Here is a 22,982-nt window from a genome sequence, read left to right as displayed (position 1 = left end):
AAAGTGCCACACCAGTGAATAGGTTGCATCTGGAACTGCAGCTCAGGCTGAGATCCAAAAACATGCAAGATATGAAAAAATTGCGATGTCACTTCACAACTGACGAGTGTCAATGGAGTTTCGATTCTAAAATTGTTGCAAAACCCAAGTCATTGACAGGTGACAAGTATTGTGCGACAAGAAGGTTACTGCGTTATTGCCTCTACGGACTGTCCATGGTTTTGCATTGTGACCCGCAACCACAACATGTCTGTCTAAAAAAAAAAAAAAAAATCCAAGACTATTTGTTTTTTTTTGGCTACAGATCACAGATTTGGCTGCATGGAAAATCTGTCTCATACAAACAACACTGAAGTTTATGGAAGCAAAGTTGTGTGTGACTTATGATCAAAAATCATCAGTGTTGGACAGTGGACGAAGGTCCCAGACACAATCCGTGGAAAGGCAAAGATCTATTTCTGGCTAAAAGCGGCCATGTTTTTTTAATCCTGAAAATCCCTCGAAAAGGAGCATGGTGAAATAGGAAGTCAATTTGGTTCTGGATGAAAAAACAAACAAACATATTTTGGGGATATAACTGGGGGCAACGTGTCTATCCGGGGCGGCGTCCTAATATACAATAAACTCCTCTCTACTGTAAGTTATAGAAACATTATGTGTCATTCACGTGACGTGCGCCGGTACAGCACGTGACCACGGAAAACAGTGGATGGCAGTAGCATTCATATGCTGGCGTGGCACATAGTCATTCCAGAAAAATAAAAGACTACTGGAGACCACTGTATCACAAGTGCTAGAGCAGCAAGGATTAAAGGGGTTGTCCATGGTGGTCTTTAAGACAACAAAAACCCTACCGGACCCTCACAGTTCCTCAGTACTGCCGTCATTGCCTTCTGAAGGACTCCTTGCTTACTCTTCTGGTGGTCAAGTGACCACTGTAGACAATCAATGAAGTTTTGCACCACTGGGTCAAGTGCTGTGTAAGTTCCAGCTCAGATGGCATGTGACCGCTGCAGCTAATCGGTGGCTACAGAGGTAACCTCTCATTAACCACCAGTAAGGAAGCAGAGAGACCTGGCCGGGAACAAGGGAACCAGTAGATGGGGGTTAGGAAAGTTATGAATAAGACCACCATGTTATAAAAAGTAGTGGACAACCCCTTTTAAATTAATTGTGCAGCGCCTGAGCTTATCACATTTTCAGGAGATAGTTTATTTTATTAAAACTTTTGGACGACTACACAAGGAAGATATGTGAGAAATAGCCTGAGGTGGGCAAGTGGCGGAGAGTCACATGCGGAGGACATGATGCATCAACTTGTACAAATCCAGTGTGGAATTCGCAGCCCACACCCATGAACTGTCATCTATAGCGACCCAGGAGGAGAGCAGAGCTCCCCACGTAATCAGTGCTGATCATATAAATGACTGCCCCCCCCCCCCCTTCTGTGGCCAGCAGGCAGCTGCGGCACTTCTTGGGAATGGCCTGCGATTCTGGAAGCCGGGGAAGTCACCGCCATTCACTTGGGAGTGCAGGGTGCAGGAATCACAAGCTCGGGGCTCATGCAGTTAGTGCAAACGTGCGTGATGTAATAAGTTCTGATAATGTAATAAGACGAGAACCGTCCCTATCCCTCCCATTCCCAGGGTCTCCCACCGGTCTCTATACATGCTGCCGCGATGGCCAATTACTGGCTCCTGTCCACTGGAGCAGGACGTACAGAGACCAATGGGAATTTGCATATGCTGTGGCTATTGATTGGCTGCAGCGGTCACATGCCTACCCAGATGGAGTAGGAGACAAGCATGGGGTTCAGCAAGAACCAGAATGGGAGAGGAAAGGAGTTGGTAAGGCGAGCATTACCCCGATATTATTACTACTAATATCCCATTGTTTGTTTGGGTTTTTTTAGACTGAATTGGAAAATTGCTGCCTTTTTAAAAAAAAACATTTTAAACTGCAGTGTGTCACTTCTTTCATCATTATTGCAAGGTCTTTTCCAACATAGAAAGCAATGAAAAAGTGTAAAACCGCAGCAAAAAAGCAATCAGGACTGAAATTAAACATGTACTGTACACATATGACACATGTACTCTGCACCAAAAAAAAACAGCAAAACCTGATTTTTGTAAGCAGTATATTTTTTGGTAAGCATTTTTTTTTTTTTTTACTGCCAACAGAGAAAGTTTTAGCTGCAGCAAAAAAAAAAAATTAATGTGTGAACAGTCTTCGGGGATATGCACGCAGTGAGAATTTTTCAGCAGATTTTTCTGCAGCAAAAAGCAGAGTGTTGGTAGGGAAAACGATGCATGAAATTAGGACGTTTTAAATGCATTTCTACTTTTGTTTCCCCCCCCCCACATTTATTTGAATAAGTGAAAAACTCTATATTAAAAAGAAAAAAAAAAAAAAACGCTGCATGAATTGACAAAACCGCTTTGCTGGCTCAAATCTACAAGGAAACAAAAAAGCAGTGTGTGCCATGAGGTTGCAAAAATCTCATTCATTTTGCTGGTAGTGTAAAATGCTGCGTCTTTTCCGCTGGCAGAAACCGTGTGTGAACAAGAGTTTGTGCTTTCTGATAAAACTTTGTTGAGCAGTAGCCTTATTAAAGCACACATTCTGCCCTCAACCCCCGCAATTATACTCTTATACTGGGCATCTCTGTGGCTTCACAACGGGTGGAGAAAATCATCTTCTAGGGTCTGGGCACGGACCGCCATGTATGGGTAGGGGGCATATACAAGGCTGAGAAGCGTGGCCGGTCTGGACACCACGGTCCGTACAAGCTGATTAACCCTTTCTGAATGGAGGCATCTATGGAAATAACCTTTAATAATTTGAAATCATCAAATAACTTCCCTGTTTTAATTGTTATAAACAGTGGGTACGGAAAGCATTCAGACCCCTTTATATTTTTCACTCTTTGTTTCATTGCAGCCATTTGGTAAATTCAAAAAAGTTCATTTTTTTCTCATTAATGTACACTGCACACCAATTGACTGAAAAAAAAAGTAGTGTAGAAATTTTTGCAAATTTATTAAAAAAAACTGAAATATCACATGGTCATAAGTATTCAGACCCTTTGCTCAGACACTTATATTTAAGTCACATGCTGTCCATTTCCTTGTGATCCTCCTTGAGATGGTTCTACTCCTTCATTGGAGTCCAGCTGTGTGTAATTACTTGATCTGTAAAGGCGCACACCTGTCTATATAAGACCTCACAGTGCATGTCAGACAAAATGAGAATCATGAGGTCAAAGGAACTGGCCAAGGAGCTCAGAGACAGAATTGTGGCAAGGCACACATCTGGCCAAGGATACAAAAGAATTTCTGCAGGACTCAAGGCTCCTAAGAGCACAGTGGCCTCCATAATCCTTAAATGGAAGAAGTTTGTGACCACCAGAAGTCTTCCTAGACCTGGATGTCCAGCCAAACTGAGTAATCGTGTGAGAAGAGCCTTGGTGAGAGATAAAGAACCCCAAGATCACTGTGGCTGAGCTCCAGATGCAGTAGGGAGATGGGAGAAAGTTCCACAAAGTCAACTATCACTGCAGCCCTCCACCAGTCAGGCCTTTATGGCTGAGTAGCCCGACGGAAGCTTCTCCTCAGTGCCAGACATATGAAAGCCCGCATAGTCCCAGACTATGAGAAATAAGATTCTCTGGTCTGACAAGACAAACACAGAACTTTTTGGTGATAATTCTAAGCGGTATGTGTGGAGAAAACCAGGCACTGCTCATCACCTGCCCAATACAATCCCAACAGTGAAACATGGTGGTGGCAGCATCATGCTATGGGGGTGTTTTTCAGCTGCAGGGACAGGATGACTGGTTGCAATTGAAGGAAACATGAATGCGGCCAAGCACATAGATATCCTGGTTGAAAACCTCTTCCAGAGTGCTCTGGATCTCAGACTTGGTTCACCTTCCAACCAGACAATGATCATAAGCACACAGCTAAAATAAGGCTGGTTTCACATTCGCGCTTTTTAAGCGCACGCACGGCCGGGGGTAGCTCCGCCCCCGAGCCGGCTCTCTGCCCGGCGTGCCCGCCCCTTCCTTGTAGCGCCGCCTCCTAGCGGACAGCGGCGCCTGCGATCGGCGCACCCTATCTTTAGCATAGGGTGCGCAGATCGTGCGCAGGCCGTGCGCTAGTTGCGCTTTGACCTGCGCTGCGCACTTTTGACGGTGCGCCGTGCGCGCCAAAATCCGAAAAGTTCGATTTTGGCGCGCACGGCGCACCGTCAAAAGTGCGCAGCGCAGGTCAAAGCGCAACTAGCGCACGATCTGCGCACCCTATGCTAAAGATAGGGTGCGCCGATCGCAGGCGCCGCTGTCCGCTAGGAGGCGGCGCTACAAGCAAGGGGCGGGCACGCCGGGCAGAGAGCCGGCTCGGGGGCGGAGCTACCCCCGGCCGTGCGTGCGCTTAAAAAGCGCGAATGTGAAACCAGCCTAACAAAGGAGTGGCGTCAGAACAACTCTGGGACCATTCTTGACTGGCCAAGCCAGAGCCCTGACCTAAACCCATCTGAGCATCTCTGGAGGGACCTGAAAACGGCTGTCCACCAACGTTCACCATCCAACCTGACGGAACTGGAGAGGATCTGCAAGGAAGAATGGCAGAGGATCCCCAAATCCAGGGGTAAAAAAACCTTGTGGCATCATTCCCAAGAAGACTCACGGCTGTACTAGCTCAAAAGGTGCTTCTACTCAATACTGAGCAAAGGGTCTGAATACTTATGACCATGTGAGATTTCAGTTTTTCTTTTTAATAAATTTGCAAAAATTTCTACATTTGTTTTTTTTTCAGTCAAGATGGGGTGCAGAGTGTACATTAATGAGAAAAAAAAATGAGCATGTTTCAATTTACCAAACGAGTGCAATGAAACAGAGTGAAAAATTTAAAGGGGTCTGAATACTTTCCGTACTCATTGTATTTTAAAGATTTTCCGTTCCGGCCCATTTACACACAACAATGAGCGGCCCAATAAGAGCCACGAGACGCGTACATAAGGCAAGTGACCCAAATAATCGGGGGAGTTAGTAACTCATTGGGAAACTAATTGCAAATATGAAATGTCAATGTTTTCAGCGGCGGTCCCAGAAAAAACAATAAGGTCTATTAGAAAAGGACTGTGAAAAATGAGGATGAATGAACTCATGGAGATCAACATCCAACACTGTGGAGACACCATCACGTTTCCCAACGCAGTGACTCTAGAGCAATGCCCCCATCCCTTATGGGAAATATGCAAAAACATGCAAAACACAAGCCGCGGAGACACCATCACATATTTCTCAACGCAGTGATTCTAGGGCAATGCCCCCATCCCTTATGGGAAATATGTAAAATATGTAAAACACAAGCCGCGGAGACACCATCACATGTTTCTCAACGCAAGCAATGACTAGCCAGGTCTTTCCCCGGGAAGGAACAACCACGGGAAGGGCAGTCTCCAATGAAGGAAACCACCTATGCCAAAACATGGTATCCATCCACAGACAGCTGTTTTGGGGTATTGCCCCTCATCAGTGTGGAGTAGGAATCTGGCCAGTAGGAGCAATGCCTAGTAGAAGACTGTGAAAAATGAGGATGAATGAACTCATGGAGATCAACATCCAACACAGTGGAGACACCACCACATGTTTCCCAACGCAGTGATTCTAGAGCAATGCCCCCATCCTCATTTTTCACAGTCTTCTACTAGGCATTGCTCCTACTGGCTAGTTTCCTACTCCACACTGATGAGGGGCAATACCCCGAAACAGCTGTCTGTGGATGGATACCATGTTTTGGCATAGGTGGTTTCCTTCATTGGAGACTGCCCTTCCCGTGGTTGTTCCTTCCCGGGGAAAGACCTGGCTGGTCATTGCTTGCGTCGAGAAACATGTGATGGTGTCTCCGCGGCTTGTGTTTTGCATATTAGAAAAGGAGGCCCCTCCAGGATAAATATCTCCCAAAGTCAGATGTCAGAGCCTCCAGGAAAAAGCAAACAATTATAGGCACCCTCCATGTAGCAACCACGCCCTCTCGCTCCTTAGGCCTGTTTCACATATCAGTTTTTTTTTGTCAGTTAAAATCCGCTAAAATGGCGGACAACGGATCCGTTCCTGTACTGACCACAACGTTTGGCACCGGACAGTTGTTTTAACGGATCCGGCGAAGGAAGAGTTTTAAAGGAACGGTGGGAGAGGGAGAGAATTTCTCCCGCGCATGCGCAATAGAAAATGCGGATCCGGCCGGGGAAAAAGAAGTTTCATTGTCCGTCCTGTCCGCTCAGCGGACGGCAAAATCCTGGCGGATCCATAAAAAAACGGATCGAACAGATGACCATCCGTCAAGATCCGCTGTTAATACAAGTCAATGGGGAAAAAACGGATCCGCCAAGAAAAATGACGGATCCTTTTTTTGCAAAACGGCGGATTTTGACTGATGGGTAAAAACGGATGTGTGAAACAGGCCTTGCGCAGCTACGGCACCCGCTCGCTCCTTACGCAGCAATTTCGTCAACATGTCAATGTTTTCAGCGGTGGTGGTCCCAGAAAATCACACAAAACAATCAGGACTATTAGAAAAGGAAGGCCATCCAGAATAAATATCTCCCAAAGTCAGAAGAGCTGCCAGGAAGAAAACATTACAATTCTCTGCGCCCACATGTAGCAACTGCGGCCGCTCGCTCTCCGGGTGGCAACTCGCTCTCGTGTAATATTTGCCAGCACTCAGTCTTTATGTCGCATTTGCGGCCGCTCGCTCGCACTCCGGGTGGCAACTGCGCACCCTCGCTCTCCGGGTGGCAACTGCGCACCCTCGCTCTCCGGGTGGCAACTGCGCACCCTCGCTCTCCGGGTGGCAACTGCGCACCCTCGCTTTTTATGTAATATTTTCCAGCGCTCGCTTTCTATGCAATACTTGCAGGCGCTTGTTAAAATCTAATATAAAAATGCAGGCGATTTCCAAACTCTGTGTGAACTGGGGACAAGGACCCCATACAGCAGAGCGATTCTGAGAAGTCTTTACGGAGCACAATATGAGCTCACAATGCAGCGATTCATATAAAGCATGTAGGAGTAGAAAGCTGTCATGCACACAACACAGGAGCTGCAACCAAGACAGAGCTCGGCTTGTGCTCCGGACCCGATGCTGGCAGCCTGGGCAGACGCACCACACAACGATGGCAGCCAAATAAATGGGGGCAAAGTGCTGTCGCTACAGCAATGGGCTCAATCCTTATACAATGCAGCAACAACAACAAAAAAAAAGAAAAAAACCCGGCTCTTCCTGTCAGAGGTTACACAATATCCCACACCCAGCGCTGCACAATAGCAACAAGCTGCCCACAGTGTGCACGGGAGCCAATGCCACCGGGCGCAGCGTCACTCACCAGCCATCCGGCCCTCCATCAAGCTGCCACAAGTCCCCGGAGGGGTCCGGACCGGCCCTTTTCTTGGGCTGAGAGCACCTCAGTGTGTAATAAAGTTGCTGCCTGCTCAGCCTGGCTTCCTCATTCCTGCAAGTTAATTGCAACGCCCTCCTTAAAGGGGCAGCGCTTCTTTTCAAGAAGAAAAGAGGAAGTGGTGAGCAGAAATACTGGTTCATTTACATTGAAAAAAAGAGGAGGGGGTGGGAGAGGGAAATTAAAGTTTTCAGGTGAAACCTAGAAATGGGCACACAGGCTGGCAGGACTGGGAGAAGAGAGGTGTTGGCGTGGGGGCACCGGTAGGACGGGGACCGGTGTATTCAGGAAATGTCATTCCTATTAATTATGGCAATACACAGCGGCGTAGTTTCTCTTCCCGTTTTTTTTTCCCGCCCCCTTGACATCGCTTGTTGCATATTTAGGTCTTATTATTATTTTTTTTTGTCCTGCCATCATTGTGAAAACCACAATGGATAGATACATAATGCAGGAGACTCGTGCAACCGGACGCGAGCGGGACATAAGCCGTGCAAAGGCGCCGTCCAAGCCTCCAGGACCACGGATGAAAGGGTAATGCCATCCTGTAAAAGAGGGGGGGTGATCTCTGGTACCGCCACCAATCCGGAGCATTAAAGGGGCTGATTTGCATTATTTTTTCCCTGTGCTGGGGAGCTCGCGGACACTTGTCTGTGCAGGTAAACGGCAGCCGGACCCGTTCACTTAAAAAGGGTCTGTTCCCAGGCGCAAAACCCCCCGAAAAAGTAAAGGAGACTGATGAGTCAGCGCTGCAGTCCTTAAGGGTATGTGCACACGCTGCAGTTTTACATGCGGTTTTGCCCTGCGGTTTTTCATCTTCACAATGGAGGAGATGGCAAACCGCAGCGGAATCCGCAGAAAGAATTGACATGTCAATTCCTTCTGCGGTTTTGAAACCGCAGGAAAACCGCGCAGAAAAATCCGCACCGTCTGCACAGCGGTTTTTAATATCCATAGGATATTATGGTACTGTACACCGCAGCAAAAACTGCTGCGGATCCGCAGCAGAATCTGCACATACCCTTATTCATAGGATCAAGAAGATCAGACGTCCACAGCAATAATGTATATATACGGGGGGAGGTGATTATAATTTGTTTTTGTATGTAGTTTGGGCTAAAAAAAAAAATTTATTAATTGGGTTCCATGAAACATTTTGCACCGTTTGCCTTCTGTAGCCTCTGTGCTGCACCGCCCATTGAAGGCTGCAGAACGAGCTCTCTAAGAACCCATCAGCGAGCACATTCTTATGATCCAATAGGAAAGTTTCTAACTCATTATTTTTTATTTTTTTTTTTAGATTTCATTACTATCAGCTAATTTATGGCCGCAGACCAACTCAGAGGTGAATGTGCAGAGAAAATAATAAATGAGCCCGTAAAAGCCCAAACGGTGCAAATTTTTTTTTTTTATTAAACCGAATTGCAAAATTGATTTTTTTTTTTAGCCCCAATTACATGAAATAGAGTTAAAAAAAATAAAATAAAGTTTGTTTCCTAATAATCCCAACAAAGAAGCTGGGCAGTGCGCTTCAGAGAAGTGTTTTTTCAGCGATTCATCATTATCTCTGGGCCCTCAAAACGGATTCACTTAAATGCCTGCTTTTTATGCTTAGGAGTCCAGTGGGCGGGGCTATTCTGTTATTGACAGTCTCCCCTGTACGACAGAGCGAGTACCCTATCACTACAAGCTCTATGGCACGAATACTATAGGCCTTGATATCCTCCATCAGTGGCCATGCTATTCTTCATGGAAATTCACTCCCATCGTAGAGATGGGGGGATTGCAGTCAGTGCCGGGGGGGGGGGGGGGAATAAAAATCTACTGCTATTCAAGATGTATCTGTTACTGGAAAAGCTGGGTGACAACACAAGAGAATAGCGCTACCTATATATTGAGATACAGGTGAAGGGGAAGTAAAGGACGGGATGTAACTGAGCAGATTTGTCATTCAGGACTTTGGGAAAGCTGGGTAAAACCAAATGCAGAGCCCAGCATGGATCATAGCCCACCTTTCTAAGGTGAATTGAAGTCTGATGAAGTTGGGAAAGCTGGGTGACAGACTTGCAGAAAATGTACCAGCCACCCAGCTTTCCCATTCATTTTGTGCCAGACTGGCCCCACTGTTTGCTCCCCATGGCCCCTGACAGACCAGTCATTTCCCTGTAGGCGGCGGCGAGTTAGCCAACCTTACACCACCTTTCTTCTGTGCCTGCCACTACGGCCTATGGGATAAGCGACATCAGCCGTAACGATGGGCCGCCATAAAGAGCCAACATACAGGATGCCATAAAGGGGCAATCGTCATCCAAAATCCACCATGTAAAATAAATGGTAAAACAAGCCACTATGTAGGGGAGTGCCGGGCATTACTTTAGAGGCTGTCATTATATCACGGGTATGTAACATCTTTAATCGGCTCACACATTATTGAGTGTTATGTTATGGGTTATCACTTTGGGATGTGAGTCTACCACAATGGCATATTATTGATGTGGAATTATATTAGTTTTATAACCCAATTGTGGGTATAATCACTTTTGTGTTATATATATATTTTTTGTTTAAATATATCACTGTTTACAGTTATGTACACTTGTTATATCAATATGTGTGTGATGCTGTGATAGATCATTAATCTACTACAATCTTTTGACAGGCCTCTTTTTTATTTTTTTATTATTATTATTGTTTCATATATATATGTTATGATTTTAGATCAATATTTTGTATGTCCTTGGCACTTGTTTGCACAAGTTTATAATTGCCTAAATCCGATTTATTAAAGATTATATAGAATTTTAGATATATTGTGTCCTATTGTTTTATTGAATTGTCCATACATAGTGGCTTGTTTTACCATAGAATTGAATGGTCTCCATTCAAATTTTGTGACATATCAGGAAGGCTGGTTGATTGGAGCTGTATGAATATTTGCACAAGTTAATTTATTCATTATATGTGGATTATATGTAGATTGGTGCAATTTTATACATTTTTTAATTTTATTATTTCTTTCTGCTGTGGTCATTTGTTTGCTAACATGTAAAATAAATGAATGAATGAATTCATAAAATATTCAGAAAGTATCCAGTCCTCGACAAATCCTATTAGGGCCCCGTCACACATAGCGATCAAGTTTTGTGACATAACAGGGATCTCACCAGCGAGATCGCTGTGTGTGACACCTATCAGCGACCGCCCCCCTGCCGGTATCGCTGTAGGAAAGCCCTGGACATTTTTTTGGTCGCTGGTCTCCCGCTGGCCAGCATGCATCGCTGCGTGTGACAGGCGGGAGACCAGCGATCAGCTGGTAACTAAGGTACACATCGGGTTTCTAAGAGACGCACGCCCCTTAGAAACCTGATGTGTACCTTAGTTACCAGCTCCCTGTATCAGTGCACAGCGACGCGCCCGCTCGGCGTTGCTGGTGCTGATCGCTGGTGAAGCTGTCTGTTTGGCAGCTCACCAGCGATCCTGACACGTTGATATCGTTGTCGGGATCGCTGGTGAGTCGCTATGTGTGACGGGGCCCTTAATGCCATAAAAGAATAGTTTAGACTGAACGCTTATGTCTGCGGAGCGGCCGACATGACGAGCGCGGCTATAACGTGACGACCTTGCGTGACTCGTCGCAGTCACTACTGGGCTATGAAAATTTGTGTAAATCACCCTATTTAAGACGGAGCTTTACAGCGGCAGAATAACCATTAGCGCCATTTAGTGTGAGCCATGCCATATAAATTTGGGGAGAACGCCGCCCCCCGGTGACTACAGGTGATCCGAGCGTCACTCAGCCCATAAACCGCCGCACAGGGAGGCCGCCGTGATCCATCGGTGACCGGTCAGGTTATTCCTGTACTCTATATAAACCCTGCCTTTACTCATTCATTCTCCTGCCTCTCCCATGGTACGCTGGAGATTCGCTAATTAGACTTCAAGTGACTAATTTATTTCCTAAAATAACAACATCAGCGACAAGAAAGGCGGAGAAAAAAAAAAAAAAAAGCAGCAAATGTACACCGAACACATTGCATTATCGCGCGGCTACTACTGGATCGCAGAAACATTGGGGGAAAAAAAAAACCCAGGTAAAACTTTTTTTTCCCCTATAGGTTGCAGAATAGGTTTAGGCTGTGTGCACACATAGCTTTTTTTTTTTAGCGTTTCCGTGGCGATTTTAAATGCGCAATTTCGCCGCGGAAACGCTTAAAAAAAAGCATTTCATGCAATCCTAATTGATTTCGCACATGTTGTGCTAATGGTGCGTTTCTTGCCGGTGCGGAATCGCTTCGCGGTAAAAAAAACGCAGCACGTTCATTAATTTTGCGGAATCGCGTGCAATTCCGCATACATACACTTGTATTGCAAAAACGCATAACAAAATCGCTTACAAAACCGCATCAAAAACCGCATGCGTTTTTCCGGCAAAGTGTGTGGGTTTCTGCTCAGGAATATTCTGCTTCAAAACTGCAACGTGGGCACATAGCCTCAAGGGGAGAAAAAAAAAAGTCCGAAAAACAAAATAAAAAATTGGACATAGAATACTGAAAATCATTGGCTATTTTTACATAGGGTACGGAATGGATAAAAAAAAAATAAAAGTAGAAAAAATATTGAAACAAGTGCTGGAAAACCAGAGTGAGGAGTCTTGAAGGGGTTTGCTGGGTCTCATCTTGACAACCTTTTTCCATATGGCCAAGTATGGCAGGGAATGACATGCGCAGAGATTTCTGGATAAGCCAGTGAAAGTGTCATCGGCATCAGCTCGAGACCTGGGAGTGACCCTCTATGCACCTGAAGACATGCAATTCCTATTTAGGCCAAGGAAATTCATTATCTAGGAGCGCTAACCCACTGGGCGATCATGAATTGTCATTTGTATGCACTAAAGGCCCTGTCACACACAGCGATCTCGCTGATTTTGTGACACCACAGCGAGATCGCTGTGTGTGACGGGGATCAGTGACCGGCCCCCCCCGCCGGGTATCGCTGATCGCGCTCGATCGTCCTGGGCCATTTTTTGATCATTGGTCTCCCGCTGGCCAGCGCGCATCGCTGCGTGTGGCAGCGAGAGACCAGCGATCAGCAACGCTGGTTTCCAAGGTAAACATCGGGTATCCAAGAGCCGCGTGGCTCTTAGATACCCGCTGTTTACATTGGAAACCAGCTTGCTCGCTGGTCCTGATCGCTGGAGGGGTTGTCTATGTGACAGCTCACCAGCGATCAGCCTAACGATGTCCCAGCGATCCCATCCATGTCGGATCGTTGGTGGGATCACTGGGACATCGTTATGTGTAACGGGGCCTTTAGAGTGCAGAGGCTTCCCTCCCCCCTCAATACTATACATGACATTAAAAACTTTTGTAATGTATCTTATCAGAGAAATCTGCGTCTTTCTCCTCCTAGACTGATCATTCATTCAAGTTAAGATTTTTCCATTACGGAGATAGATGACAGTTGGTGCTCATAAGATTCTATGTAGAAAGGAGGAGCTCTGCATCTAGCTCCTCCCCTCTCTACTTAGAAATGTATCAGTACCAACTGTCATCTGGGAAGATTCTATATAGATGAGAGGGCACTAGAGGCTGAGCTCCTGCCTTCGGCATAGACTCTTATGTGCACCAATTGCCATCTCCTAGCTCAAATATGGGAAAATCTGTCTTCACTGAATACAGATTTTACCTATGAAATGACAATTTTGAAAATTAATGATCAGTCCTGGCAAACAAACAAACAGATTTCTATGATAAGATATATTACAATGTTTCTTTATGTGTACTATTCATTTATTAAATTAAAAATGTTTTATTCAGGTTTTAACTAACAAAATCCTAACCTACCTAACAAAAATCATTTGCAAACAGGCTGGCAAGGCCGCATTATAACCCAATCGCTCTCACCTACATAGCTCTCCACCATCATTGCTGTGGCCTCCGTCTGCCTCCCCCCCTTATACAGTTACCCCATCCCCCATACATATGAAAACTTGGTGTTTTTAAAAAGGAAGAGAGGAGAAAGCTGCTGCCGTCTGGTAGCGACTCATTCCCTAAATAACAAAAGGGGTCAGGTATTAAAATTCAAACTGCCCTACCCTTATGCCCCCCTACGTCTTGCTGGGCTTTTATCCTAAGTCATGTAACAAGGCTCGTTAAAGGGTCGACATTGACTTTTAGGAATGCTACCTCCAATAGGTGGCACTAGAGTTCTAGTCCTCTTCCTCTCTGAAGAGACAATTTGCATAACTAGCATATTTCCCAAAGGAGCATTGCGGCTTTAAGTCTCCTCATCTCGACATGCTTAGCGTGTCATTCTCCGCAAGAAGAAATTATACTTCTTGGATATCGGTCAGACACCTTTCATACAGCCAAACCAGATCTCACACTTTGCACTGACGAGGAGCAAAACCCCGAAACACAGTGTCTGCAAATTGAGATTCTTGCTTGGCTTTATCCTAAGTCATGTAACAAGGCTCGTTAAAGGGTTGACATTAGGATTGCTACTTCTAATAGGTGGCGCTAGAGTTCTAGTCCTCTTCCTCTCTGAAGAGAAAATTTGCATAATTAGCTGTTGGGTGAAGAGATGGCAGACCACACAGAGGCTGCCGACTGATATCAGGAGTGAGAGTGATCAGCCCACTTTACAACAACGTCCTCCCACTCCCGAGCCTTTTCTTGTGCTGCACCAGTTCTCTGGAATGCTCTACCCCAGACAGATATATTTCCAACATAGCTTTAATTTTGCCCTAAAAACTCTTTTTTTTAGCCAAGTGTTTCATGTCCACTGATCTAACCTTTTTTCCCCCTCTTCTACATTATTTTAGCAGATCCTGGTCCCTTCTATATTATATAATTGTATTTTTTTCTTACACCTGCTGAATTGTAAAGTGATGCTGAATGAATACGGTATATATTTTTTTATTATTTCCCTCCAACCTGGCATTTGTGGATGCACCAAAACTTTACCCGATGGCTCCAGAAATGACTTCTCGCTCTCGACCACAAGCTGGGATACACCCTCATCCCCCCGATCCCCACCAAAAGAAGAGGCTGCTTTCCTTTCCAAAGTTTTCTGGCATAATGGCCGTTAGGTCGCAGGCACGTCACTACCATCATCACAGCAACCTGTCATGACTCAGCACAGAACGGAAATCATCACCAACAAAACAGGCAGAGGACGACATGAAGCTGAATTTCCCCCCAAGTCACGCAGCACGCCAGTGTAAAATCCACAGATGAAGCGGCGTTTCCACGACAACCCGCGCTCCGTTACTGTATCAAGATAAGGAAAAAAAAAAAAAAAATCTACGTTTTTGGTAAATTTCACACTCGCCGTTTTCTCTTCTAACCCGGGTGATCCGCTCGGTTATTTTCTGACGATTATAGGGGGTGTTCCCAGATCAGACATTTACTGCACACCAAGAATGTGGCCGATAGACGGGAATCCCACCTAAGGCACCGGCGTAATCTGGGAGAGCCAATCACTGTGGCAGGGAGCACGTGCAGATCTCAGCGCCACTTTTATGCAAATCCTGAATATAAGCCCCATACGTTTTATCTTTTTCGGTCAATTTAGCTATATGTCGGCTTTATGGATAAAAAGCCGTTCCGAAGATTCAATATTTTTCTTTTGGTTTCTCTGGGACTTTCACATTTTTTGGTCTTTCATGGGATACAGCATGAATATCAGATTGGTGGGGGCGCAACACCTCCGCCGATCAGCTGTTATCGGCGCCGGACGAAAGGGCTCAGTTGCGCTGCTGCACAGCACAGCTCCGCCAACAGTCTAGTGGCTGCGGTCGGGTACTGCACATCAAACTCGTTCACTCGAATGGTGGTGGAGGTGCAGTACTGGCTGCAACCACTATATAGCTGATGGCGCTGCAGCAGAGCAACTGAGCGGTTCTGACCAACGCTGGCATCGTGAACAGCTGATCGGTGAGGATATCACACACCCACCAATCTGATATCGATGTCATCCGAGTGCAGCCCGATGTTTTCAACAGACTCAATGACTTGGTCAAATGCGATCTGATTTTAGGATGCAAATCGGTCATGGTGCCATTTTTTTTTTTTCCTTGGACAGACTTGATCCAAGGGGAAAAAAAAGAAATCAGATGTGTGCACAGCCTGAGTGCAATCTGATGATTTGTAGGATCGCATTCAAAATGATAATACGGTTGTATGCACGAACCCCAAGAATAGGCCATCAATGTAATAGTCCCAGAAAACCCCATTAATAAACCAGGTAAATGTAATTCTTTGATAGATTGGACATTTTGGGACAAAACAAAACCCAATTATCATATATACTCACATATAAGCCGAGATTTTCAGCCCATTTTTGGGGGGCTGAAAGTCCGTGTGTGTGTCTCCCCCCCCCCCCTTTTCTCGGCTTATACGCGAGTCATATACCGGGGGTCGGCGGGGAGGGGGAGCAGCGGTGTCAGATCATACTGACCCCCCCTGGTGCGGTCTCTGCAGCCCCCCCGCTTCTCCCATGGTCTAAGGCACCCTCCTTCAGCGGTCACGTGGTACCGCTCATTAAAGTCATGAATATGCACATATTCATTACTTTAATGAGCGGTACCACGTGACCGCTGAAGGAAGGAACAGCTGCCGGTGAACACAGGGGCTGCAGAGACTGCGCCAGGAGGGGGGGAGGGGTCCACCATTGCGGACGCTCTGTCCTCCGCGTCCTCTGGCTGTGATATTCAGGTCAGAGGGTGCGATGACGTAGTCAGTGTGCGCCCTCTGCCTGAACAGTCACTGAGAGTGAACCGGAAGCGGCACACAGCAATGGACCGGGGATAGGTGAATATCGCAGGTGCCGGGGTCCTGAGCCAGCCGTGACACCAGCACCTGGCCCCCATAGCGAGCCAGTGTCCCCGCCTGATTAGGATACCAGCACCTGGCCACCAGCGACGAGAGGTTAGTATGTCATTTTTTTTTTTTTTTTATTTGCAGCAGCAGCATATGGGGCATATTATTCTATGGAGCATTTTATGGAGCCATTATTAACTTTGTGCAGCATAATATGAGGTGTATTTTGTATGGAGCATCATGAACTGTATGGAGCATTATATGGGGCTCCTGATTCAATATGGATATTCAAAAACATTTAACCTACTGATGTCTCAATTAATTTTACTTTCAGCCTAAGTGCACACGTTGCAGAAAATTTCTGCACAAAAACCTGAATCCCTTCCCAGAAACCGCACCTATTTTTCCGCGGTGGTTTTTGCGCGGTTTTGATGCATTTTTTACCACAGCGGTTTCTAAACGCATGGGAGAAGCCAAAACCGCGGAAAAATCCGCAAAATTAATGAGCATGCTGCGTTTTTTACTGCGATGCGTTTTTTTCGCGGTAAAAAACGCATCAATGTGCACAAAAAGTGCAAAATGCATAGAAATGACTGTGCAGCTTATTTTTAGCGGTTTTATAGTGAAAACCGCGGTAAAAACCGCTAAAAAAACGCTGTGTGTGAACACAGCCTTATTGGTATCTATTTTTATTTTTGAAATTTACCAGTAGCTGCTGTATTTCCCTCCCTAGGCTTATAAGTGAGTCAATAAGTTTTCCCAGTTTTTTGTGGCAAAATTAGGGGGGTCGGCTTATACACGGGTCGGCTTATACACGGGTATATACGGTTTGTTTATTTTTAGTCAATTCTTTATCTTGAATTGTGAAAAGGGAGGTGGGAGGGCGATATATATATATATATATATATACACACACACTGCCCAAACATTGTCATACTGGAAGCCGTGAGAGGGGTACAAAAAAATTTGAAAATTCTCCAATATGCCTAATAAATTGCACCAAATTTATAGTTCTGTGCGCTCTGCCACATCATTCACTGTCAAGGAGGCCGATGCCTGGATGTTGTTGTGGATCCCATCCCATAGATGTTAATACAGCACCCCACCGCTCCTCCTCACTGCAGTTGTGCACCCACTTCCTCCAATCTGCTATACTAGCTCACGCACTTCGACACCATTTTATTTATTTATTTTATGCTTCTATACCATATAATGTAGCAGCGTCTGTGTGACAATGACCTTTGCACGCGCCAATTAGATGCTTCAATGCAAAACATAGGGTCAGGGTCTAAGCACTGAGGCTAATGTTCATGGGTTATTTCCAGGATGTTTAGGTTATGTTCACGTTGCGTTTTTGCAGCTTTTATTTTTATGCAAAATTTAAGCTGCTCACGAAAAGCAGGTTTTTGCTTCGCTTTTTACGTTTGTCTCTTGTGCAGGTTGATAACGTTTAGTGAGGTTTAGCAAATAAAGTATTTCTAGGAGGGAGGGGAATGGGGTTTTCTTAAAAAACACAGGCACCCTGGGCCTTTGCAGAGAGTGACTAGTAAGCCTGATCCGACGTCACGTGGGCATCACTCCCCAATGATGGCGCCGCATCGGGTCCACTAATCAAAAGACGGGCCAGGGATGGTGGCAGGTAGGAGGAGGTTCACAGGGCTCTGGCATGGTGGCCACACACTACTCATGGTCCTGAAAATCTTTTTGCTCAACCCTACTGATCACGGGGTGGGGGCAGGTAAACATCCGCCAACCAAAGCAAAGAGTCAACATTCAGCAACATGGCCGGCTGTGCAATTCTGTTACCTATGAAACCAAAGTGCAAACAGACCCAGAGCGGCGATCTGTGTAGCTGCACCCCCATCCCCCAACCGTTACTACAGTGCACCAGTATCACAGGAACAATAGAAAGAATTCTGTCATCTCAATTTTTTTCCCCCTGAAAGTTTCTTTTCTAGAGTTTCTTTAGTCGTTTCCTGAACGCTTTTTCGGCATTTTATCTAGTGTTTTAGGGTATGTGCACATGTTGCGGATTTGGCCCTGCGGATCCGCAGCAGGTTTCCATGCAGTGTACAGTACCATGTAAACCTATGGAAAACCAAATCCACTGTGCACATGATGCGGAAAATTCCGTGCAGATTTCCTGCGGCTTATTTTCCGCAGCATGTCAATTCTTTGTGCGGAATCCGCAGCGTTTTTACACCTCTTCCATTATTGGAATCCGCAGGTGTAAAAACGCAGGCCAAATCCGCAGGTAAAATGCAGGTAATTTTACCTGCGGATTCAGCCTAATAAAATCCGCAGCCAAATCTGCAACGTGTGCACATACTCTTGGGCTATGTACCCACGTATGCAGAAAAAAACGGAATCCTTCCCAAGAAAAACGCACGGTTTATGCTTTTTTTTTTTTTGCACGATTTTTTGTGTGTTTTTTACAGGAGCATCCTCCTGCTCATAGAATATAGTTAGAAATGCAGATTTTTCCGCAAAATTAATGAACAAGCTGCGTTTTTTCCCGCGATGCGCAAAAAAAACCGCAGCATGTGCACAAAAATTGCGGAATTCAGTAAAAAGAATGGGATGCTTATTGTATGCGTTTTTGAAGCGGTTTTACCGGTTAAAAAACGCTTATGTGGGAACACAGCCTTAGGGTGACTTAGGGTAGTTTCACATTTGCGTTTAAAGCCGCAGCGACGGCCTGCGCACGGCCACCGCTAAGCCCCGCCTCCTCCGGTAGCTCCGCCTATGGGCGCATGACGCTGCATGCGTCCCCTATCTTTAGCACTGGGGACGCAGGCCGAGCGCAGGTATGCGTTTGGTGGCGCATGCGTCCTTTTGACGCTGCGCCGACCAGCACCAAACGCAACCTGTTGCAAGTTGGTGCGGTCGGCACACCGTCAAAAGGACGCATGCGCCGCCAAACACATACCTGTGCTCGGCCTGCGTCCCCAGTGCTAAAGATAGGGGACGCATGCAGCGTCATGCGCCCGTAGGCGGAGCTACCGGAGGCGCGGCAGGGGCGGGGCTTAGTGGCGGCCGTGTGCAGGCCAACACTGCGGCCTGAAACGCTAATGTGAAACCACCCTTAGAGTGTTGTTTTTTTTTTATATTAACTAATCAATTATGAAGAAACCAATGTAAAGTCACGCCAAAATGCTCAAAACAGATGCCCGGGCGTATTGTAAGGGCATGTGCACACGTTACGGATTCCATTGCGTATTTTTCCGCGTGGGTTCTGCAGAATCCGCAGGTAAAATGACCGGTGGGTTTTGCCTGCGTTTTTACCCTCGCGGATTCCTATAATGGAATGGGTGTAAAAACGTTGCGGATTCCGCACAAAGAATTGACATGCCGCGGAAAATAAACCGCTGCGTTTCTGTGCTGAATTTTCTGCAGCATGTGTACAGCGGTTTTTGTTTTCCATAGGTTTACATGATACTGTACACCGCATGGAAAACTGCTGCGGATCCGCAGGGCCAAATCCGCAATGTGTGCACGTACCCTAAGCCTTCTTACGGTATGTTTCCACGTTCAGAATTTGCTGCAGATTGGATGCGGTGTACAGCCGCAGCGTCCAGATGTTACAGCATAGTGAATGGGATTTTATGAAATCCCATCTCCACTATGCGTGCAAACAGGCAGGTGGCAGACCTGTATTTACACACATGCGGCGCGTCTTTATAGACCGCAGCATGTCTACTTATCTTGTGGAGACCCTCCGACTCTGCAAGATAAATAGCACCGTCCTACGTATAGGAAGCGGTGATTCAATGAACACATGTGGAATCACCACACGTACAAAAGCCGGCAGCGATCTGAACGGAGCGGGGGATCTGCTGCGTTGACAGCGCCGTCAATACGTAACGTGGAAACATACCCTTACGCTGCGTGCGGATTTTGAGAATTTTAGCCTGCGTGCTGCAAGGGTGAAGACTGCAGTGAATTCTGCACCAAGAATTTACAAGCCACAAATTTACGGGAGGAAAATTTCGGCAACATGTAAACGGGATTATTACAATCTCATTAATGGAGCTGGTACTTTTATTAACGCTGAAAATTATCGGCACGCAAATCCGAGTGAAAAATGCGCATTCACCCTAAGGCGGCGAACAAAAAACGCATGAGAAAAGGTGAAAAGGCATCAGAATAGATCTACAAAATAGTGCTACAGAAAATGCAAATGTATCACAACAGGCAATAATTACAGCAGACAGCAACTGTGAATTTTGGTGTGTGGGGGGGGGGGCAAAAAAAAAAAAAAAGGGTACATGTGAACATTGCCCTAGGATATGTTGATCAGGGGAGAAACTGCTGCAATTTCATCTGAAACTGGAGAAATAGCCACAGCAAATTGTGCCAATTTGAGTGTAGATTTACCGGTATATATATATATATATATATTTTTTTTTTTTATTTTTAAATTTCATTTATTTGTTTTAACACTATATTCTATAGATATATTTTTTGCTGATCCGTGAGTAATCTACAACATAAACGGACACATTGCGGATTTAACATCTGCGGCGCGTGTTGGCTTCTGTAGCATGTGGATGAGATATAGGAAATTTTCATCCGCTTGCGGCTACTGTGGATTTTTCCACTCAAATTCGGACAAGATCATCAATGAACCTGCCGCACATGAGCGCAGCCGTACAAGACACATGTGATCTCTTGACGCTATTAGTTAGGAAGTCATTCAGAACCTCTAGTGAATCGCTTCCCACCAGCGCAGTGACCAGAAAAGGTGTCTGTTGCTAAGCAACTGATGTCACAAGGAGCAAGTGACACAGCCGGAGTTCCACGGTAATGTGAAGGTCCTCACCCACCGAAGCCAGGCGGAGGGCGCAAATCTCATCACATGAGCGGAGACCGCCAACTATTTTTTTTTTAAACTACAAGTAATAAAAAAAAAACTAACAATTCTGACCATTTCAGTCGATCATTTGGAAATTATGCTATAACTGGCAGACCACAGACTACCGTACACAAAGGATCTCCCTAATCTGCCCGTTTTGTCTGGCATGTTAATGAGGTTGGCCCCTCTCCCCTTTTTTTTTTTTTTTCCCCTTTCTTACTTTAATCCATGTATTTTGGGCTCAAAGACATTTTTTGCAATTTGCTTTCATTGAAAATGTTGCACTTTCGTTTGCTGGCAGCAGAATGAGTAAACTGAGGATCTGTCAGTGAGCTATAACGGGAGGAGCGCTTGTGACTTTATCCGTCTGGTTCTGAGCTCCTCTCAGCTGATTTATTGATCACAGATTATAAGTTGAATGTACAGAAAAAAAACAAAACAAACCGACACAATTTTTTTTTAATGAAACCCAATTGTAAGTTACTTTTTAAAGCTACAAATACAGGCATTCAACTAAAACAAATGTCCCCAGAGGTGATCATTGTGCGGGACACGGTAATGACAGCGGTGTGCGATTCCCCAGCGGCCTCTGACCACCTTGGTGTATTTTTCAGTTACAATGATGTCACGTCCGTCCACATGATCGCTGTTGACTTATCACATGACCAGTGATTGGCTGCAGCGGTCACACACACGTTCTGTCAAGTCATTTTATATATTTATTTCTTTTACTGAATGAAACATTAGAAAAATTACAAAAAAAAAACAAAAAAACAAATAAATCAGTGTGAAATGACAATGGCTGTTGTAACCATAACAACCACTGATACAATGTGGCAAGATGTTAGACTCCTCAGTCACGTGACGTTCAGCCCCCCCACTACTCAGCCTTCGCACGGGCACACCCTGGCGAGCTCCCGGGCCGGTCCCCAGCACCGCGCACAGCAGGAGGCCCCCACACACACAGCGGGAGCCCGGCCGCCCCACACGGGGCCCATCAGATAACAGCAGCAAACAACAAAAGAAAGGAGCAGTTGTACGTAGCAACCAGTCAGAACGCAGCTCTTATTGATGCAAAGTGAAAGCAACCAATCAGAACGCAGCTCTTAAAGAAGCAAAGTGAAAGCGGCCGTCTGATTGGTTGCTATGGGTAACTGCAGCTTCCCTTATCCGTCGCGGTTGTAATCCATATTAGTAAATAGCCGCGCGGTCTGGGCGGGGCAGGTGTCGAGTCACACAGCTCCGGGCCTCCTCCGCCGCCGCGGGCAGGAGACCCCCGGGAAAGCCTGCGGCCTAGCCGTTGTCGCCCAGCAGCAGCTGTAATCGAAGCCATCCCCCACCTCCCCCCGGGGAGCTGAGAATAGCACAACCTCCTCCCAGAGAGCGACGGCGCCAGCCGCCATTGGTCCTCACACTAGGTCCCAGGCGCGAGAGCAGCACTCACCGGCGATGGGTCTCAGCTGTCCGTGTCCCGGGCATTTCGAGCTGCCCGCGGGGGGCTCGCCTGGCGGAGAGCGGGGAGCATCGTGTCCTTCCGGCTGCTCAGCTCTTCTTCCTGCGCCCAGAATCCTCCGCGATCCCTCCCCTCCCCCAGTCCAGACTCACCCCCTCCTCTCCTGAGCGACATCTGCCCACTCCCCCCCCGTGTCATCCCCACCTCCATCACCCGCAGCCCTGGACGGCTGCTGCACCGGCGGAGATCAGAATCCGCTCCGTGCAGTCACAGAGGACGCGTTCTAGGAGATGGCACCGTCCACACCTGGACTGCTGTGTGCGGCCGTGTAACATGCGTTATCACACGTTCTAGGTCAGAATCCGCTCCGTCTGGTCACAGAGGACGCGTTATA

The 22,982-nt window shown here is 46.3% G+C and overlaps 1 protein-coding gene across 8 annotated transcripts in view; it reads right to left on the bottom strand.

Annotated features, from left to right (window-relative positions):
• Nucleotides 1–22,729, bottom strand: part of RC3H1 (ring finger and CCCH-type domains 1) — a 79,844-nt gene extending 57,115 nt beyond the window's left edge. For 7 of the 8 annotated variants that reach the window (XM_073563590.1, XM_073563592.1, XM_073563594.1 and 4 more), the window contains exon 1: nt 22,580–22,729. The gene's annotated coding sequence lies outside the window, so the exon portion shown is untranslated. Of the gene's footprint in view, nt 1–7,386; nt 7,516–22,579 lie in introns of those variants that run through there. The other variant, XM_073563591.1, reaches the window with a different exon arrangement.
• Between the last annotated feature and the right edge of the window lie 253 nt (nt 22,730–22,982).

This window comes from Dendrobates tinctorius, unplaced genomic scaffold (assembly GCF_039654945.1).
Source record: "Dendrobates tinctorius isolate UK_male_01 unplaced genomic scaffold, ASM3965494v1 ptg000396l, whole genome shotgun sequence".
NCBI classification, from domain to species: Eukaryota; Metazoa; Chordata; class Amphibia; order Anura; family Dendrobatidae; genus Dendrobates; species Dendrobates tinctorius.
This window is presented reverse-complemented; position numbering and strand designations above follow the sequence as displayed.